Source organism: Microcebus murinus, chromosome 15 (genome assembly GCF_040939455.1).
Source record: "Microcebus murinus isolate Inina chromosome 15, M.murinus_Inina_mat1.0, whole genome shotgun sequence".
Taxonomy (NCBI): domain Eukaryota; kingdom Metazoa; phylum Chordata; class Mammalia; order Primates; family Cheirogaleidae; genus Microcebus; species Microcebus murinus.
Genome location: NC_134118.1, coordinates 25,546,629 through 25,565,794, shown reverse-complemented (window position 1 = coordinate 25,565,794; position 19,166 = coordinate 25,546,629). Strand labels below are relative to the sequence as shown.

At 40.6% G+C, this 19,166-nt stretch overlaps 4 non-coding genes across 4 annotated transcripts; all 4 read left to right on the top strand.

Moving 5' to 3' along the window:
• Positions 1–2,725: 2,725 nt before the first annotated feature.
• TRNAL-CAA (transfer RNA leucine (anticodon CAA)) lies at positions 2,726–2,832 on the top strand. Its single transcript has 2 exons — positions 2,726–2,763; positions 2,787–2,832. It is a non-coding gene; the product is annotated as a tRNA-Leu (tRNA).
• Positions 2,833–14,086: 11,254 nt separating this feature from the next.
• Positions 14,087–14,158, top strand: TRNAM-CAU (transfer RNA methionine (anticodon CAU)). The gene has a single exon. It is a non-coding gene; the product is annotated as a tRNA-Met (tRNA).
• Positions 14,159–15,350: 1,192 nt separating this feature from the next.
• Positions 15,351–15,423, top strand: TRNAK-UUU (transfer RNA lysine (anticodon UUU)). Its single transcript has one exon. It is a non-coding gene; the product is annotated as a tRNA-Lys (tRNA).
• A 2,993-nt stretch (positions 15,424–18,416) lies between these two features.
• Positions 18,417–18,488, top strand: TRNAD-GUC (transfer RNA aspartic acid (anticodon GUC)). The gene has a single exon. It is a non-coding gene; the product is annotated as a tRNA-Asp (tRNA).
• The last annotated feature ends 678 nt before the right edge of the window (positions 18,489–19,166 follow it).

The window sequence follows — 19,166 nt, the reverse complement described above, 5'->3', positions numbered from 1 at the left end:
CACAACACCACAGCCATTTCTGATATTCAGACCAAGTGTGCCACAGCCATGCCCTCTTCAACAAGGGTGTTGATCGGGGTGGGGTGAGAGGAAGAGGGCTCTTCCTTCAGTGCTTCCTATCAGCCCTGGGTGAGGTCACTTCCTTTGGTGTTCTAGCTCAGCCCTCGTGGGTAGTGACTGTTCCTTACACCTGATATCTGCTATTTCTGTGTTCTTTAGAATTCTCTTTACTTTTTAACTAGCCAATTCCTTACTCTTGCAATACCCTGTTTAGTTAATTATTCTTTCATTTGTTCTTGTTTTTGTTTATTTTGTTTGGTTTTTGAGGCAGCGTCTTGCTCTGTTGCACAGGCTAGAGTGCAGAGGCGTCTTTGTAGCTCACTGCAACTTCAAACTCCTGGGATCAAGCAATCCTCCTGTCTCAGGCTCCCAAGTAGTTGAGACTATAGGTGTGTGCCACCATGCCCAGCTAATTTTTCTGGTTTTTTGTAGAGACACAGGTCTCATTATATTGCTCTAGCTGGTCTTGAGCTCTTGGCCTTAAGTGATCCTCCTGCCTCTGCCTTGTAAAGTGCTAGGATTTTCAGGTGTGAGCCACCACGCCCAGCACAATAATGCTTCATATTAAACTTTCCCTGTTCAAATTACTGTGTTATTTCTCTTCTGTTTGGACCAAGGCTGAAACACATCTAACTATTCCTGCATAACAAATCATACTAAAATGTAATGGCTTAACTTAAACAACAATTATTATATATTGACTCACACAAATTTCTTGATTTATCTGAAGACTCATTAACTCACATGCCTGGCAGTTGCTGCCGGCTATGAGTTAGAGGCCTCAATTCTCCTCCATATGGTCTGTCCCTGTGGCCTAGTTTGTGCTTCCTCACAGCATGATGGCTGGATTCTGTGGGCAAATGTCTTGAGAGAAAACTGGTAGAAGCTTCTGTTACTTTTTACGACATAGCATTGGAAGTCTTGGAGTATGGCTTTCATCCTAATCACAGGCCAATTCAAGGGGAGGGAACATAGACCCTCACCTCTGGAAGGAAATGTGTCAACATTATATTAAAAGAAGAGAACATGTGATAAAATATATTGGTGTGACCATCTTTGGAAAATACTGTCTGTCACAGGCATTTTTTGTGGTTGAATTCTAACCACTCAGAAGCCTCTATTACCTCAGATTCCATTTATCCAATTTCCCCCAAACTTATAAAGAAAAATTTGAGAAAATAAAATAAAGTAATACTAAGGAAGTGTCTAGGAAATATACTACCCAGAATCATGAAATATTGAGTGTGCTGTGCCCCAAAAGAGCCAATCTATAATATAAAAGCTAGAGTTAAGATATTTTTCAGTTGCAATTCTATGTTCGCATTGCATTTTGATAATGCCCATGTTAAGGTATCCCAAGTATTTTTAACCCATATTCAGAGGTTTTCATTTCTACAGAAAACATAAATATAGATTTCAACAGGTATAGGAAGTTATTAGTGCAAACGTTCAATATATATCAAAATATACACTGCTAATTTTGCATATGGTTGTAATTGTACTGTTAGTATATAGAAAAATATAGTTGCATTAAAAAGATAAAATCTACAAATAGTCTAATTTTAAAAACAGATGTTTCCCATTTAAATTGAGAGTAATAGATGAGAAATTACAGATTTTAAAGTGATAACTCTCCAAATTTAATTTCCTAAATTTAAGTTTAGAAACTCCAAATTTAAGTTTCTATAATTACATTCACCCTTACATTTAAGGGCCTTAAAATGTAATTATAGAAACTCAATGGGGCTCCTCTCCACCAGAATTTTAAATTATTTGTCTCCTTAACAGTTTAATCCTAGAATATTCATTACAACAAAGTTCATTCTTTCCTTTTTTTGCTATTTCATTTTCACAGTCATTGAAACATATTTTTCAGTCATAAAAGGTAAACATTATCTTTCAGCAGAGATGAAAAACCACTGAAAAAATACTACCACCCAAGGTGGGTAACATTTGCTGAAAAGCATCTGAGAGCTCTAGAAGAGAAGAGAGACAAGATTACAGCTACAGAGCACATGTGACCGACGCTACAGGGTAAAAGATAGTGAAGTCTACTGAATTATGTAGTGAAATGAAAGATGTAAGTAATGACTTCTGGCGGTGAAATAAGTCTGGATAGGTTGAGAATAAGGGCGAATGCCTAGAAATCCATGTAAAGAACAGCCCCACTGTCCTGTTATCACCACCTCTTGTCCAGTAGGAATGGCCACTGAAAATTTCCACCGGCCCTGGTGCAGCATCGAGTTGGAACTGCTGGATCAGGACTTAAGTAACAAAGACCAGAGTGACCCCGGTCTGGGTGGTAGGTAGGGTCAGGGCCATAGGACGAGATTTATGCGGGGCGGGAGGCCGGAGTTAGAGGGAGAGGACAGGGCGGAGGGCAAAGCACTGGGCCTGGAGTTGGTGGGGGAAGGGGAGAGGCGAGGAGGGAGCGTCCCTCAATACCCTGCTCTCCCACCGCAACCCCGGTCTCCAGGGCTGCAAGAATTATTCAGTTCTGCGTTTACACTTGTGCTCTCCTATCTTTCCATTCTGTGAATTCAGAGCTCCCTTTTAATTTGTCAAATTCCAGAGATAATTTTTTCTGTTGTTTAGGTTGAGGTAAGTGCTAATCTGCAATGTATTAGAACCTACAGTAAACACTTTCAAGGGCAGTGACGTGCGTGTCAGGATGGCCGAGTGGTCTAAGGCGCCAGACTCAAGCTTTGGCTTCCCTTGCTGGGGGTTTCTGGTCTCCAAATGGAGGCGTGGGTTCGAATCCCACTTCTGACACAACCTGATAATTTGTTTTTTCCGAAGCACTCATAATAGTCCAGCCTTTTATACCCCAAAGATTTCCCAACTCCAACAACTTAGCCGTCCTGAAACAAACGGTAAGAGGTATCTCTCGCACCTCAAACCAGCTGGCGAACGAAAATTCCTGATTCAGAGAATGCCTGGGTAGTTTCAGTGTCGTTTAGGCGCAGCCCTCAGCGCCACCGGGGATCACTTTCTCTCAGAAGAAAGCAAGCAGTAGATTTCCATCAGAAGGTTACATCACTTGCTCCGTGAGCCAACAGATATAAAGGGGAAAAGGGCAGGAAGGCAGGCAGGTCTCCGTTCTCAGAGACCGAGAAAATAGTCCCTGTTCTCAGAGAAATCCCTTCAGAAAGTTTCCTGATTGTTTGAATATCATCCGTCTCTTTGATAGGGGAATTAATCCAACCAACAATCCACACGAACACCTGCCGCTGTACAAACTGTTAACACCCTGTTCTTCTATCCTTAGTCATTCAACTGACCAGTCATCCACAGGTCGAGTACTGGCTTTTTTACTGTGGAGGGAATTACTACAATTTTCACTACTTTTCTGCATATGGAAAAGAATATATTATAAAGTTCTATCAAAAAGTTTCCTATGTTACCTCTAAACCCTAGAAGGAAAGGCCCCCTCGAGATTATGACACTACTGAAAACATATTTGAGTCATTAATAGCAAAGAAATGCTCATGTTGTTAAAATATTTTTAATAAATAAAATCTCCCTCTGAGATTTCTTCTCAGAATTATGAGATTTGGATGTCCTTTCTGTCTCTTAATTTGGAGGTGAAAATAGCATTCTATAAAGTTCTACATAGACTGAAATCTTGGTCTTAAGGTCTCTTCGATTTTTGCAGGATTTGCATTAAATGAGTTTTCTTCCTGTGTAGCTTTTAAATTACTACCCAGCAGTTCCACTCCTAGGAATCTACCTCAGTGAAATTCCAGCTCCGGTCCATGGTTGGCCTTACTGGTACAGTCCTTGTGGCATTTTGAGGTTGAAGATTGTTAGAGGCAATCTTCATTAGGTGTATTGCAGTGGCTGCTTGCTATTTTCATACTATGCAGCAGTCACAAGTAACCAACCAGGTACAAATGTAGCAGGATCGGTAGATTTGTCAAATCGTGTTAAGTAAAAGAAAAAGAAAAGATTCAAGATTAAAACCACACAAATCAACAACACATTTTTCAAGGATAGTTTATTTCCTAAAGAATAATTTTAAATACTTTACAGAGGATATCTATATATGTGTTGGAAGAAAGAAAAGGGCTGTGTACCAGGCATGACAGAGAAAAACAATGAAACAGTAACAAGGGGGGTGGAGAGAGGGAGAGAGAGAGAGAGAGAGAGAGAGAGAGAGAGAGACTGAGACATGGGCAGCTGAACGTGATTAACTTACCTCTTTGAACCCAAAGTCTCCCCTTCCTCTCTGCCCCCATGATTAATTCCATTTTTCTACCCTCCTTTTCACCCTTACATCATCATAAGCACTATCACTCTTTCTTGCTCTAAATTCCCCTTGAAATAAAATTCTGAATTATTTGTCTCCATTTTCTACTTTCCTCTTTTACAACCATTCTTTTGATTCGGGACTGTTCAATTTTCTGTTACCGACTTTATTTTCTGCTTCAAAGCATGCAGAGTATATTTTGGGCTAAGTGCGTAAACCTGAAAAGTAAAATTTTAAAAAATCATTTTACGACGTTTGTTTCTCTCTACAAAGCCCCCAGTACCTGCTCCGGTAGCTGAGTACTGAGCTCCCAGCATCCCTCTAGCTAGGAAACTGTTATGGAGCTTGGTAGAAACTTAGGAAGTAATGATCTGAGTATTTGCTACTGTCCTCATTGTTTAATTTCTTACTTAACTTGGAAGATGGCATCATAAGGCATTTTTTAATGTAAAGGCAAAAGTAGAAAATGCATGTATTTTCTCCTATGGTGTATCTTTCTCATTAATACAAAAATATACAGTGCCTGCAAATCTATTTGAGCAATTGTGTTATTGCTTTCATTTTGTTTATTTCAATTCAATTGAGAAATGAATTTCCCAGTAATTCCTCCACTGGAAAAGCCCGGGACAGATGTGAGGAAGCCCCTTCAGGTGAGCTACCACTAAAGAAAGTCTTGAAGTGTCCCTGCCGGTCATGCAAGACACTGGCGTTTGATTTCCTAACGGGGAGGCAGCAACGTCGTGTTTTCTTACTGTCCACAGCAATCTTGGAGGTTTCTCCTCGAAAAGGGGTGGTGGTGGTGGTGCTGGTGCTGGTGTCTTTCTGGTTAGTGTGTCTTTTTGTTTTGTTTTATTTGTTTTTAAGGCAAGTTTCCGGGGTTCGTTATAGTCAAAGGCTGTGGGAGCAAGGCCCATCCTTCTCATGGAAACCCACTGCCGCCCTCTCGCTGGGAGAAGGGGTCGCCGATGGCAGCGTCGGGATTTAAATTTGTCCAGTTGGCTCTGGTAACACCACAGGAGCTCTAATCGGGAACTCGCATTTGCCAAGTGCCCGGTTGAAGGTGCGAGAGACGCCTGTGTTTGCTGTGGTGCAGTTCAGGCTCTCCCGGCGCTGGCGAGTTTAGGGTTGGGACCGGGCTGGGTGGGAGGGCGTTTGGGGGACAAAAAGGATCAAAATACGAAGTGCCAGAGCCAGGGCGAGCGATTGTAATTGCAAGAGCGGGAGGAGAGTTGAGGGGACTAGAGAAGACCACAAGGAGAACATTTTGCTAGAGAATGGAAGGAACAAAAGTAGCTGAGGCCGCAAGTGGGAATGGAACCCGTGCCCCTCCGGAGACCACAGAGCCAAAACCCAGAAGGTTAAGGCTTGAATTTGGCTCCTTCAACTACACAACCATCCTGACTCTGCCCGCAAGGTTTGTAAAAGGTAACAACCATGTCAAAGACTGAAGACAGTGCCATCCAGGAAAAAGAGAAAAAATTCTTTCTAGAAGTTGCCAGAATAAGCAATTATTCGGCGCTATCAGCAAAACCAAACGGCAGGAAAGGACGAGCTTTACTGAGAAGCCGGTAGTCGCACTGGGCGACAGAATGAATATATCTCTGAAGACCCGGAGCACACGCCACCCGCCTGAGGTCTTTTTCTCCTACCGACCTCGCCGGAGCCCGCTCCTGCTGACCAAGTTACGCGACCGACCTTGAAGAGTAGGGGACGTGGGATGCAGATTTTTATCCGCACCACTGTGCACCTACTACCGTCTTTCAGGAGCTTTTCCTAATGTTCACGGTATCTCCCGCCCCCATTTTATCTCAAGAAATTTTATTAGTGGAGACTGGGCCCGTGAATGGGACTTAACTATTCCCTGTACAAGTATATTCAGCATCTTAACGGTTCCTGCAAGGGCATGAGGCAGGCTTGACTATTATTGCACAATCCTCCGGTTTGCTTCCCTAGGGTCCCATTATCACCCCCTCTTCTCACCTTATAATCTCATGTTTCCTTGTTTTTCCTCTCCCTGGCTCATCTAACTCTTTCAATTCTTCCTGCAGGCCTTGGGAGACGGGCTGTGAAATGAAGAAGACAGGACGTGGTTTATTATGATGCTACATATAAAAGAGAAATATGGGCCGGGCGCTGTGGCTCACGCCTGTAATCCTAGTTCTTGGGAAGCCGAGGCGGGCGGATTGCTCAAGGTCAGGAGTTCAAAACCAGCCTGAGCAAGAGCAAGACCCCGTCTCTACTATAAATAGAAAGAAATTAATTGGCCAACTGATATATATATAAAAAATGAGCCGGGCATGGTGGCGCATGCCTGTAGTCCCAGCTACCCGGGAGGCTGAGGCAGAAGGATCACTGGAGCCCAGGAGTTTGAGGTTGCTGTGAGCTAGGCTGACGCCACGGCACTCACTCTAGCCTGGGCAACAAAGTGAGACTCTGTCTCAAAAAAAAAAAAAAAAAACCTCTGCTGAGTTAAAAGAAAATAATAATAATCCCTTCTGCTTTGGTGAAGGTGAGAGGTATTCATTCAATGTTTACTTTCCATTCTGTCCCATGGTAACGTTTTCAGTCACTACTCCCAATTAACAGCTTTCAGAAATGTTTCCTTTCCTGCAAAGACAATCTAAACATATGGGCATGCACTGGCAGATAGCTGTTGCAAAATTCTATTTTGTGTGCCTGGCAATCAGGTATGAGTTGTTTTGTTTTGTTTTGTTTGTTTTGGTCTTTAAATAGAGAACTTCAATTCTGTTTTAAAGGCAATGTAGAATAGTAGAAAACATGAAATCTTGAATCAGATATATGTGCTTGAATTTAAACTCCATCACTGACAGAAGTGAAATGTGTGATGTTTAATATTATTTTGACCATCTCTGAACCTTTCCTTCATATTTTCTTCATAAATTTAGGGGGAAAAATCCTATCTAAAGATTCGTTAAGATTATAAAGAATTTATGTAGATACTTTGCTTTCAGCAAATCACCTGATAAGTAGAGGTTGTTCAAGTGACCTTTCACCTTCACAGGCCTATTTACTGCCTCTGACATTTGGATGGTTTTGTGAAAACCCAAATTCCTTGTTCTGTTATTTCTGGACTATGGTGTTCTACCTTCCAAACTCTTTAGAAAAAGTATTCTGAGTCCTTTCCTGACAATTATAATCTTTCAGAGTGCTCCACCCACCATTCAGCTCATAACATCCCCGTTAGGACTTCTCTCTCCCTCTTTTGAACTCCCCAAACATATTGGTGTTATCAGTCACATGAGAAGCTGAAAACCTGACTTTCATACAAATATAACATGAATACAGTGTCAAAGACTTCATATGTTTCACCAATTAATGAGTAAACAGAGAAAATTGCTCAAAGGTGAGTTTGAAGAACAGACAACACACAATGAAAAGGCTAAATTTGCTAACAGATTCGAAACTGGTTTATATCCTATAGGACAATAAAACTTGATGGGGTTATCTCTTCTATTGGGCGATATTGTATCTCAACTTAGCAAAATTCTTTGCACCAATACAGACAAGATTTATTCGCCTTATTATCACTTTTCTGTAAGTTTCTTCTACTATCACAGAGTTCTAGAACAGTTTAGTGAATAGAAACTCAGTTAAAAGTGTCTAACCATGCAAAATCTGATAATTTTAGAGGATATGCCAGACAATGCCCAGCATATCACTGAAAGAACAGAGCCAGTAATTTATGTTGTCAATATTTAAGTGTTTGGTAATTTTTCCTGACACAAATAATACCTTTTATAAGTTGTTTAAAAGGAAACTTGAGAGGATGTTAACAGAGATGGAGTCAAGTTGGATGAGGTCAATTAGTTCTGACCCTGGTCTTCAGTGTACCCATTTATAACATTGGGGTTGTATATATTTAATTTTAGTCTGTGGTCAGGTGAAACATTTTAAAATCTTTTATGCTTTCCTTGGTTTACATTCTTTCTAACAGACTCTTCTTATGTTTCCAACATGAATAAAAACAAATGTATTATTTCACTTTTGTTCTCAATTTTTCTTCTATCCTTCCCTACTTGATTATCTTTACTTAAACTGTCAGATGTATATAGTGTGAAGGGTTCCAAAAGTCAGCAAGGTCTGAAGAAGGCATGTTATTTTTGTTTCTTATGCCTGATTTTAATACAGTTTGCCTGCCAGTTGAGAGAATCAAGATCTGGCACACCAAAGATATAGCCAAGATCATGAAAGACTACATAATTTGATTGAAGTAACTAACTGTGTATTAATCTCTTCAGGGAATTTTTTGAAGCTTTCATTTGTAAAGATGTCTTTTGGGGTAGAGAACAGTAACAATAGATTTTCCACAAACTACATATATGCACTTGAAAGAAGTTGTTCTAAGAGCATGTGAACAGAGACCCCTTAGAACATAAGGAAGGTAGTTTGTGATGGCAGCTGTTTACAGAAAAGTCACATAATTATCTCATAAGCTAGAGGTCAATGTAATAAAAATTATTCTGTAAGTGATTTCTACTTGCTCAAAGTCATTAGAAATTGGCTTGGAAAGAGAGTACTTTCTGAAATAAATAATGTGGAATTAGTATCTTCAAGTCTAAGTTCTATTCCTTGAAGCACTATGAAGCACTAGCATTCCTTTAGTTCTTAAGCTCTCTAGGCCAGTGCTTCCCTCACTTTAATGTACTTATAGATCACATAGGAGTTTGATTGAAATGCAGATTCTTAGTATGTCTAACATGCATAAGAATCACCTGTAGCAATTGTTAAAGCACAGATTTCTGGCTCCCCCCAGACATACAAATTGAGTAGGTCTGGGATATGGCCCAAGAAATTGAAGTTTTAGTTGTCTCCTGGGTGCTGCTGATACTGCTAATGAGAAAACTATCCTTTGAGTAATACTGCTTTAAACCAGCACTTCTTACACTCTCAAGTGCATCAGAATCACCTGGGTATTTTGCTAAAATGCAGATTCTCTTTCAGTAGATCTGGGAAATATCTGTAGATTCTGTACTTTTAACAAGCTTTCTGGTGATGCAGATGTTGCTTATATAAGAACCACACTTGGAATCGAAAGCTCTTAATGGTTCCTGAATTTTGCTGCACATTAGAATTACCAGGGGAGCTTTTAAAAACTCTGATGCTCATTGGCACCCCATACCAATTGAATCAGATTGTCTGAAGGGTGGTAGCCTACAAAAATTAGTAAGTTGGCCCTCCATATCTGCAGTTTCCATGTTTGTTGATTAACCCAACTGCCCATCAAAAATGTCTTTTTTAAAAAAGGATGGTTGCATCTGTACATGTACAGACTTTGATTTTCTTGTTATTATTCCCTAAACAATACAGTATACCAACTATTTATATAGCATTTACATTATATTTAGGTATTCTATGTAATCTAGAGATGATTTAAAATATGAGGGAGGATGTATATATATATATATGTTCTATGTAAATACTACATCATTTTATATGAGAGACTTAAGCATCCCTGGTATTCGTGGGGGGTCCTAGAACCAATACCCTATGGATACCAAGGGACAACTGTATTTGTAAAGATCCTCAAGTGATTCTAATGTACAAAGTTTGAGAACCACTGCTCTAGGCCATTTTTGAGTCATTGATTACTCCAATTATGCTACTTGCATGCTCACAGTTTTTCATGATATAGAAAAAAATCAAAATCAGTTTTTACAGTGTAAAGAAAATCTTATATAGCATAAATCATCATATAGCATAAATATTTAACACTTCCCTATAATAATAATTAAGATAACTGTGTTTCTCTTCTACATGACGTAGTCACTATGGACTGCCAAAATGTGTGGTTTAAAATGGTCTTATAAAAATATGAATATTTTCATTGACATCTTCCATAGTTCAAATTTATTAAATTATCTGTCATTCATATTCAGAAAGCAGAACATGTGAGGTTGATATTAAGAAAAAATTATTCATGACACTTGTTAAAGATGGTAAGAAAGACTTTATTCAAGAAGGGGGCATACTACAATGGGGTTTTGCAATAGGTGACAGAGAGCAGGCTCAACTCCAAATGCTACAAGGGAAAGTGAGATTTTATAGCTACACATGAGAAGGTGGGGGTGAGATCAATGGATGGAAAATTACTAAAAGGAATCACTAGTAAGGGGATTCTGGCTAAAGGAACCTGATAGGATTCTTGAAGGCAGGCCAGGGTGATCACATCCGCAGTGGGGCATAGTGAAGGATGAGGAACCTGATTGGATATCTAGGATGATCAGATATAAAGAAAGGGGGATTCTTGCTAAACTGACCTAGCATCATTCTTGCTAAAAGTGGGCAATGCAGAGACAAACTTGTTAGCTCAAAAATCAGGGCTTACTCAGGAAGACAGTTTGGAGGAACATAACTAGAGTCGTGTCATGGAGAGAATCTTTGTCATTGGTCAAAAAAAAAAAAATCTGATAACTAATGAAGCTATTAGAGCCTAGTTGATATGTTATGTAAATGTGTTAATAATTTAAATGGATTGGCATCTTTGCTGACTTGAATTTTATGAAATCTAGATAATGTAAAAATAGAAACTTATAGCAGTATTAAGCATTGGGATATCAAAGTAAGGGCTCTGAATTCTCCCTTTGAAGACCCGAAGCTCCACCTTTGAGATTCCAGTGCCTGATTTTTCAAAGGTGAGAGCAACATAGTAAACAATGTGTGTGCGTGGAGGGCCGAGCCCAAGAAAGGGAACCAAACGCCAACAGAATCTGTGGAGCAGGACCAGCTATGTAATTTGTGGGGCCCAGTGAAAAATTAAAATGGGAGAGCACTTGTTTAAAAAACAGGGAGAAAGTGCTCTTAAAATTATGGCTATATACTGATAGGTGTGGGCTAGAGCAGCGGTCCCTAACCTTTTTGGCACCAGGGACCAGTTTCATGGAAGACAATTTTTCCACGGATGTGGGAGGGGTGGTTTCAGGATGATTCAAGCACATTTCATTTATTGTGCAGTCAAATCTCTCTGCTAATGATAATCTGTATTTGCTGCCGCTCCCCAGCGCTAGCATCACTGCCTCAGCTCCACCTCAGATCCTCAGGCAAAGATTCTCAGAAGGAGCCATCAACCTAGATCCCTTGCAGTTTATAGTAGAGTTCATGCTCCTGTAAGCATCTAATGCCTCCGCTGATCTGACAGGAAGTGGAGCTTAGGAAGTGATGACTATGATGGGGAGTGGCTGTAAATATAGATGACACGTTGCCTGCTCACCATCGCTCAGGCTCTGCTGTGGCCTAGTTCCCAAGTTTCATGGAAGACAATTTTGCACATGACTTGGGGTGGGTGACAGGAAGGGGAGAGGTGGAGCTCAGGAGGTGATGTAAGGCGGGATTCCTAACAGGTCACAGCCAGGTACCGGGCTGCAGCCTGGGAGTTGGGGACTGCAGCTTTCCAGGGATTATTACTGAAGGCAAGTGAGGTAGAGGAGTCGGAGGGTGGCAGGGAGAGTGGGGCAGGGCATTAGGGGCAGGGCAATTTGGCTGCTGAAAACCCACTGGGGAGGCCTGACTCTTAGGAGCCAAGTCTTCAACTAATGCCTCGCCTGTGCATGCTCTATTGTCCCATTGGACTTCGCTTACAAAACACAAGTTTAAAAGATAAAGCTATTAAGGATTACAAGAGAGCGATGGCCAAACATTAAACCCCAAGACAGGGCCCTTCTGAGTGTGTGGGGGTGGGGTTTTGGTAAGCTGTGCGACTGCATAGACCTTTGGCCCATAAAGCCTACCCTGTTGGGGAGCTTAAATCATACTCAGAATCTCGTGGGAACATACTGGCATGGTACCTCTGATGATGCAAAATGTCATCAGCAGTTCCTCTAGCAACTACAAGCTGTGGCTGAACTGCAACTGCAACATGGGGCTTCTAAATAGGAGCTCTTAGGCAGCCGGGTAGAAATTGAAAGATAATTTTGAAGCTAAAGATGAGACAGTAAGGAGTGAGTGATAGAAATGAAATTACCTCTGGAATGCCATATACTCTGGAAATCAAAGCTAACCACAAGGAGGGAGCAACCCACAAGACTCAGATTAGTTTTGCTGGAATAAGAATATTTACATTGACGTTTTAAGAAATTGTATGGAGTGCCACTAATAACGCAAAGACGGGGCCCATAACTGTACCTCATCACATTTCCAAATGCTTCTCTTAAGGTTTTTTGGGGGAAGCACTCACTTAGGACTAAAAGTTACTGACTTAGGAGACCAGAGACTAGCGATTCTCTTTTGGGAATGTGGGAATTTTATTCTATTAATGCAGCGGGAAGGATACTGTGAGTAAAACCAGCTGGGGAATTGATGACGCTCATGACTTCTGTCCTAGGAGGTAAAAACAAAGTCTACAGCTTCTGCAACAGAGGTAAGAAACCGTAGTACCATCGCCTGCAGAATTCGAGGGGAAATTGAGAAGGAAAAACAGCTCAGAAAAGAGATCAGACCGGGGAGTGACGCCTCACCCCTGCAATTCAAGCGCCCTTTGGAAACCCCAGACGGGAGAATCGCTGGAGGCCAGGAATTTGAGACTAGCCTGAGCAATACAGTGAGACCCTCCCGCACCGAAAAAACAACAACAACAACAAAAACTTAAGCTACTCTGGTGGCAGGAGGATCGCTAGAGTCCAGAAGTTCAAAGTTACAGTGAGATTACAGTGTTAAAACAAAGAAAAGGATTAGTCAACATATCCAGAAGTTGGACTTTTGGACTTCATGCATCAAAAATCATCAGTCTTCTAGATCAGGAATATTGATGGCCAGATTCATCTCAAGAAACTGGCATTCTCTCTGCCCTCAAAAACAAAATAATCTGGTTCCTTAAGCATTTTGGAGTATTGATAACCTGTCTTTGCAAAACTCCAGTAAAAATTTCACCTCTTCAGTAGCTCCTCGGGCTTTGTGCTCGGGCTTTAACCGTCCTATGCGAAATGGGAGGAGGCTTCAAATACGTGTGAGTAAGGGGTAGTGGCTTTTTAAAGGATGAGCCTACGAGCATCCGTGGAAAGTGGGAGAAAGAAGAGAGAGCGGATGCTACCTAAGAAACGACAAGACGGAAAAGCTTTAAAACGGCTTTGCGCGCTTTCTTGACTGGAAGAAGCAAGCCTCGCTGACAAACACGGGTCCACAGTCGTAACTGGAAAGCGATCTGAGCCTCAGTTTTCTGATCCAGCGTCCAAAGACCAAGTATTCAAGTATTTTCCTAGTAAATAGGAAAACCCATTGCAATCTTTGTGAAAGAAGTTTCATTGTGGTGAGAGGCATGGAGAACCGAACCACCCGAGTCAGCATGTAATCTCCACGTCTCCCTTCATTTTGCTTTTTAAGAAGTTTGCCTTTCCTTCTTCTCTTCTGCTAGCTATATCTTCAGTTTTTCCTTGGTGGTTCCAGCCTGGCCGAGGACAAGACCACACGACCACACAAAGCCCCCGCCCTGTCCTCAGTCTTCCCAAGGACACGGAGGAGTCAAGGCTTTCCAACTGCAGACTACGTGCAGTGTGAAAGGCGCGGGGCCCAGGGGATCTGAGTCCTAAATCCATCCCTAGAAATCAGCGTGTGAGACCCTGACAGGTTGAATATCAAGTTTCTGAGAAAAGGATTCAGAGTTTCGGCTTTCTGGAGTAAGTTGTGAAGACGCAGATATTTTAGAGATTGTTTGTAGGCGACAATTTTGAGAAAGAAAGATGGGGCAGACTCAGGATGGAAGACCGAGATAGACAGCCGTGTTAAAAGACGTATAAATTACTAACAAGGACCTGCGGTTTCTCACGCAGCAGAGTGGCGCAGCGGAAGCGTGCTGGGCCCATAACCCAGAGGTCGATGGATCGAAACCATCCTCTGCTAGGGTGACATTTTCCTCCCCAACATTGGATCTGCGCAGAAGTAATTCTCTGCAGTAACACATCGTGACCTACTGTGACCGAGAAACTCTTTTAACTGCCAGTGGTTAAACAGGATAGAGCTCAAAATAAAATCTGGAATTAGAAAATAGATTAGGATAAGGTAAAATGTGGGCTCTTCTCGTATCACTGAGGAGCGGGGCAGTGCTTAACCTAGTGAGTGGTTCCACCTTCATTAAAGGACCGAAGCGTAGGTGGAGAAATGGTTGAATCTGCAAATGGGAGGTAGGAGACTTTAGGGCGACAAGAGCAGAGCAGAGCGTGGAGAAAGAGGGGAGAGGAGACTGGGGAGGGGGTGAAGAAAAGGAGAACCAAAAAAGGTGTGGACTAGGTTGGGCGAGACTGGACAGAAGCGGTCGTCACATTTGTTGGTTTCTCTGGCTTTAAGATTCCAGGAAGGCCGAAACGGGGTGTGTGGGGGATGCAGGGAGGGCGATCCCTTGAGATCGGGATTTCAAGACCAGCCTCAGCAAGAGCGAGACCCGTCTCTACTAAAAATAGAAAAATTAGCCGGTGTGTGGCGGGCGCCTGTAGTCCCAGCTACAGGGGAGGCCGAGGCAGGGATATCTCTTGAGCCAAGGAGTTTGAGGTTGCTGTGAGCTATGATCACGCCACTGCACTCAACCTGGGGAGACAGAGCGAAAACTAGGAAAATGCCGGAGAAAACAATGAGAATTGAATCACCTGCCTTGTGCCATAACCTTTATCCTTCCTTACCTAATTTTGGTTCTCCTGAAGTTTCTTCCCACTTACTAAAATCATTGGTGAAATAGGTACCTCCTACCTCCAATCTTCTGGTAAGCCGGTGGAGTCCACTATAAAGCTGTCTCTAACGAGCAGATGCTACCTCCAAGAGTTCCTTCCTGTTCGTGGGAATAATCCCACTCTATTCTGAGCCCCACTTTCTTCATCATGAATCTTGCAATAAATACTACATAGTAATTGGGTAACGCATAAGCAATTTGGGGGTTAAATGTATGCTTAATATACTAAAGCTCGGCTGCAACACTGAGACATGGGGCATGTGACCAGAACCCTTGGACAACCATAGTAATTCTCAAAATTATGAACTTCAAGAACACGGCATGGTGATCAATTAGTCATTATTTATTGTGAAGTAGGAGACTTTAGCCGGGGCCTGGATAGCTCAGTCGGTAGAGCATCAGACTTTTAATCTGAGGGTCCAGGGTTCAAGTCCCTGTTCAGGCGTTTCTCGAATAGTTTTACTTCAGCTAAGGCAGGATCCAAGTCCCATTTAGGAACAACTTGAGAGTAGGAGGAAAAACCATAAAAGCCAAAATGGACGAAAAGCACGGCCTTGTTTGTTAATTATCCTTTCCTGATATTAACAGAAACACCCACCTCTCCAGGGGAAGTGGAAAAGGATATCATATAAAAATAATAAACTGATTCCCTTGAAATAGTTAATCTGGGCATAGGGAAAGAAGTTTGGGTGGTCTTGACTAAAATATTCCTTGATCTTGTTTATTTTATTTATTTTTGTACATACATGAAGCATAACATCATTTTAAAAGTCAAAACTACACAAAGAGATACACTCAAACGAGTGCCACTTCCCCTCATTGGTTCTTTCTGGTTCTTTCTCTTTTCTTCTCTCCATCTTTTTTGACTCATTCCCATTCTACCCCCTACAGGTAATAATCCCACCAGTTTCTGGTTTATCCTTTCTGTGCCTCTTTTAAAAATAAACAAGCAGATACATATTTTTTTTAAATGTCCTCTACTTTCTTAGACTAAAGAGAGTATAAACTGTAGATATTATTGATTTGCATTTAATTTTTTCACTTAGCAATATATCCTAGAAATCTCTCCATATCACTTCATAGAGATCACCTTTGTTCCTTTTTATAGCCACATAAGTACTCCACCATGTGGAAATAACAATTTACTCTATGTTGGAGCATTTAGGATGTTTAAAATATTTTGCAATTACAAACAATGTTGCAATAAATAAATGTGTTCACATGTATTTTCATTTTGTTGGATGTAGATGTAAGATTTTTAAGGCAAATTGTTAGAATTGAGATTGTTGGGTGAAACGATTAATGCATATGTAATTTTGTTAGATATAGTCAAATTCCCCTACCTAAAGAGTGTATCAATTGGCATTTCTACTAGAAATAAATGACAGTGCCTGTTCCACATAGTCTTGACATGCTTTTTAGTTTTTGCCAATCTGATAGCAGAGAAATAATATTTCATGTATTAATAGTTTCAATTTGCAATTCTTTATTACAGAGTTTGAACATATTTTCATATGTATAAGGGCATATATAAATGTATATATTTTTAAATTATATGTTAATTTCTTTTGCCCATTTTAATATGAAGTTTTGGCTTTTTCCTTTGATTGTTAAAACATCTCTCTATATTAGGGGTATTAAAACTTCATCTGTGATATGCATTGCAAGTACTCCCACACACCTCCACCATATGTTAGCTGTGTTTGGAATTATCATAATATCTTAATCATTTTTTATACTTAACTATATCAAATTTTCTCTTATATCTAGATTTAAGTCATAATTAGAAAAGTATTAGGTCATAATTAGGAAATCTCCAGTTTGCAAGAAAATTCACATGTGATTCTTAATACAGATTTTTAATTTTTACATTTGGGTCATTGATCCATTTGGAGTTTGTTCTTACATAAACAATGTGATCTGAATTTCATTTTAGCTCTTTTTAAACGGATAATGAGTTGTTTCTGAACTATTTATGAAAAAGTCCATCTTTGCACCTGTGGTTTGAAATACATGCTTTATCATACACTAAGTATCCATGTGTGATTTTGTTTACTTCTGGACTTTGTGTAATATTCTATTCTACTGGCTGTCTATTCATTTGTAAGTGTTATGGTGCTTTAATCATAGGTGCATTAAGTATATGTTTCAGTATATGACAGGGCTACCCCTCTCTACCCACACCCTGCTTTTCTTTTTCAGTGTTTTCCTTATTATAATGGCTTATAATAGAAATTTATTCTATTTGTTTTTATTTTTTCATTCTTGTCCATTTCTGATGGACATGCAGATTGCCTCCAATTCTCTGCTACTTGGAATTGCTACATGACTACCCTCTGTGAAGCCACCTATGGAGCTTAGCTGGAATTTCACTGAGGAGCATTTCTAGGAATGGCATTTCTGCTACTGAAAGGCTATACAGAAATAAACACGCATTTAATGCCAACGCTGAAAAATCTAAGATCTAGATTTTAAGACTTAGACCTTACCTTTATTCCATCTAGAAATACATATATATATATATGATATTTATCATGGTAAACCGAAACAGAGGAAAGGCACCTAAGTCACATTGGTCTGACAAAAAATCTCGGGGAAAGGTTACCCTTATGGTAAATCTATAACGAGTAACTTGACATTTACGAGGGAGAATATTTTCAGCAGAGGGAATTTAAGTTTACTGCTTTCCTTACTATTAATTGACATTTCTTTGCTATTAAAGAACTAGAACTATTTACAGCAATGTCATAATCTTTTGCAGGGCTGTAATTTTTTTTTTTTTTTTTTTTTGAGACAGAGTCTCACTTTGTTGCCCAGGCTAGAGTGAGTGCCGTGGCGTCAGCGTAGCTCACAGCAACCTCAAACTCCTGGGCTCAAGCAATCCTCCTGCCTCAGTCCCCCGAGTAGCTGGGACTACAGGCATGCGCCACCAGGCCCGGCTAATTTTTTGTATATATATTAGTTGGCCAATTAATTTCTTTCTATTTATTTATTTATTTATTTATTTATTTATTTATTTATTTATTTATTTATTTATTTATTTATTTATTTATTTATTTATTTATTTTTTATCCCATAATGCATGAATCTTTCTATTTATAATACAGACGGGTCTTGCTCTTGCTCAGGCTGCTTTCGAACTCCTGACCTCGACAATCCACCCGCCTCTGCCTCCCAGATTGCTAGGATTATAGGCGTGAGCCACTGCGCCCGGCTCAGGGCTGTCATTTTTTATATTTTCTAAGTAACATGGGGAATCCGTTGTAGACAATTTCTTTTTTGTTGTTGTTTTTCCATAGTTCAGATTTAATAACAATTTCTTAATGTGAAGACAGGCGAATTTCTTAGAAATTCTGTGCCAGGAAAGGGGAGAAAAATTCACTACTGAATGTGTCTATGTTTCTACAACTGAGTTTCCTGAAGAGCATAGAGCCGTCTTCCTCGTTAGTATAGTGGTGAGTATCCCCGCCTGTCACGCGGGAGACCGGGGTTCGATTCCCCGACGGGGAGACTGTAGACTTTTTGCCTCACATTCTAACAATAATAGTCTTCCCAGAAGTGGCTCCTCAAAAAAAGAGCTGTTTCTGGTTTGTTTCTGTGTTTTTGTTGTTACTTTTTAAAATTTTAAGTCGAATTCCCGCATGTTGGTTTATCAATGGGCTTAACCAGTAAGCGACTGTCCTCTCATGGAAATCCACTGCCACCTTCTCTCCTGGAGGAGAGGCCACTGAAGGCGCCAGGATTCAAAATGTGTCCGGAATGACCGGAAACACTGCGTGATCCTAATTGAGATTATTCATTCGTCGACTAATTGGATTGAGATGCAAGACACGCTTCTTTCTTTGCCGTAGTGTGTTTCAAGCACGCTAAGTCAGAGTCGGTCGAGGCCGGGTTGCCAGTGGAGGTGATTTTAGAACAGAAAGGGCTGAACTACTAGGGCGGTTGGTGAAGTTTAAATTTAGGCTACATCACTCACAAACCGAGTGTTGTCTTGAGTTATTTTGCCCCTCTCAGCCCTCTTCCTTTCATCTATTATCTTGGGATAACAATTCATACTTCAGGATTATTGGGGAGATTAATAAACTAATGATTAATGGAAGACTGATTAACAATCCATAAGACAATAAAAAGTAATGTCTGGGATTATCTGCATTATTATCAATTATCTACAAGTCAGCTTTTCCCCTA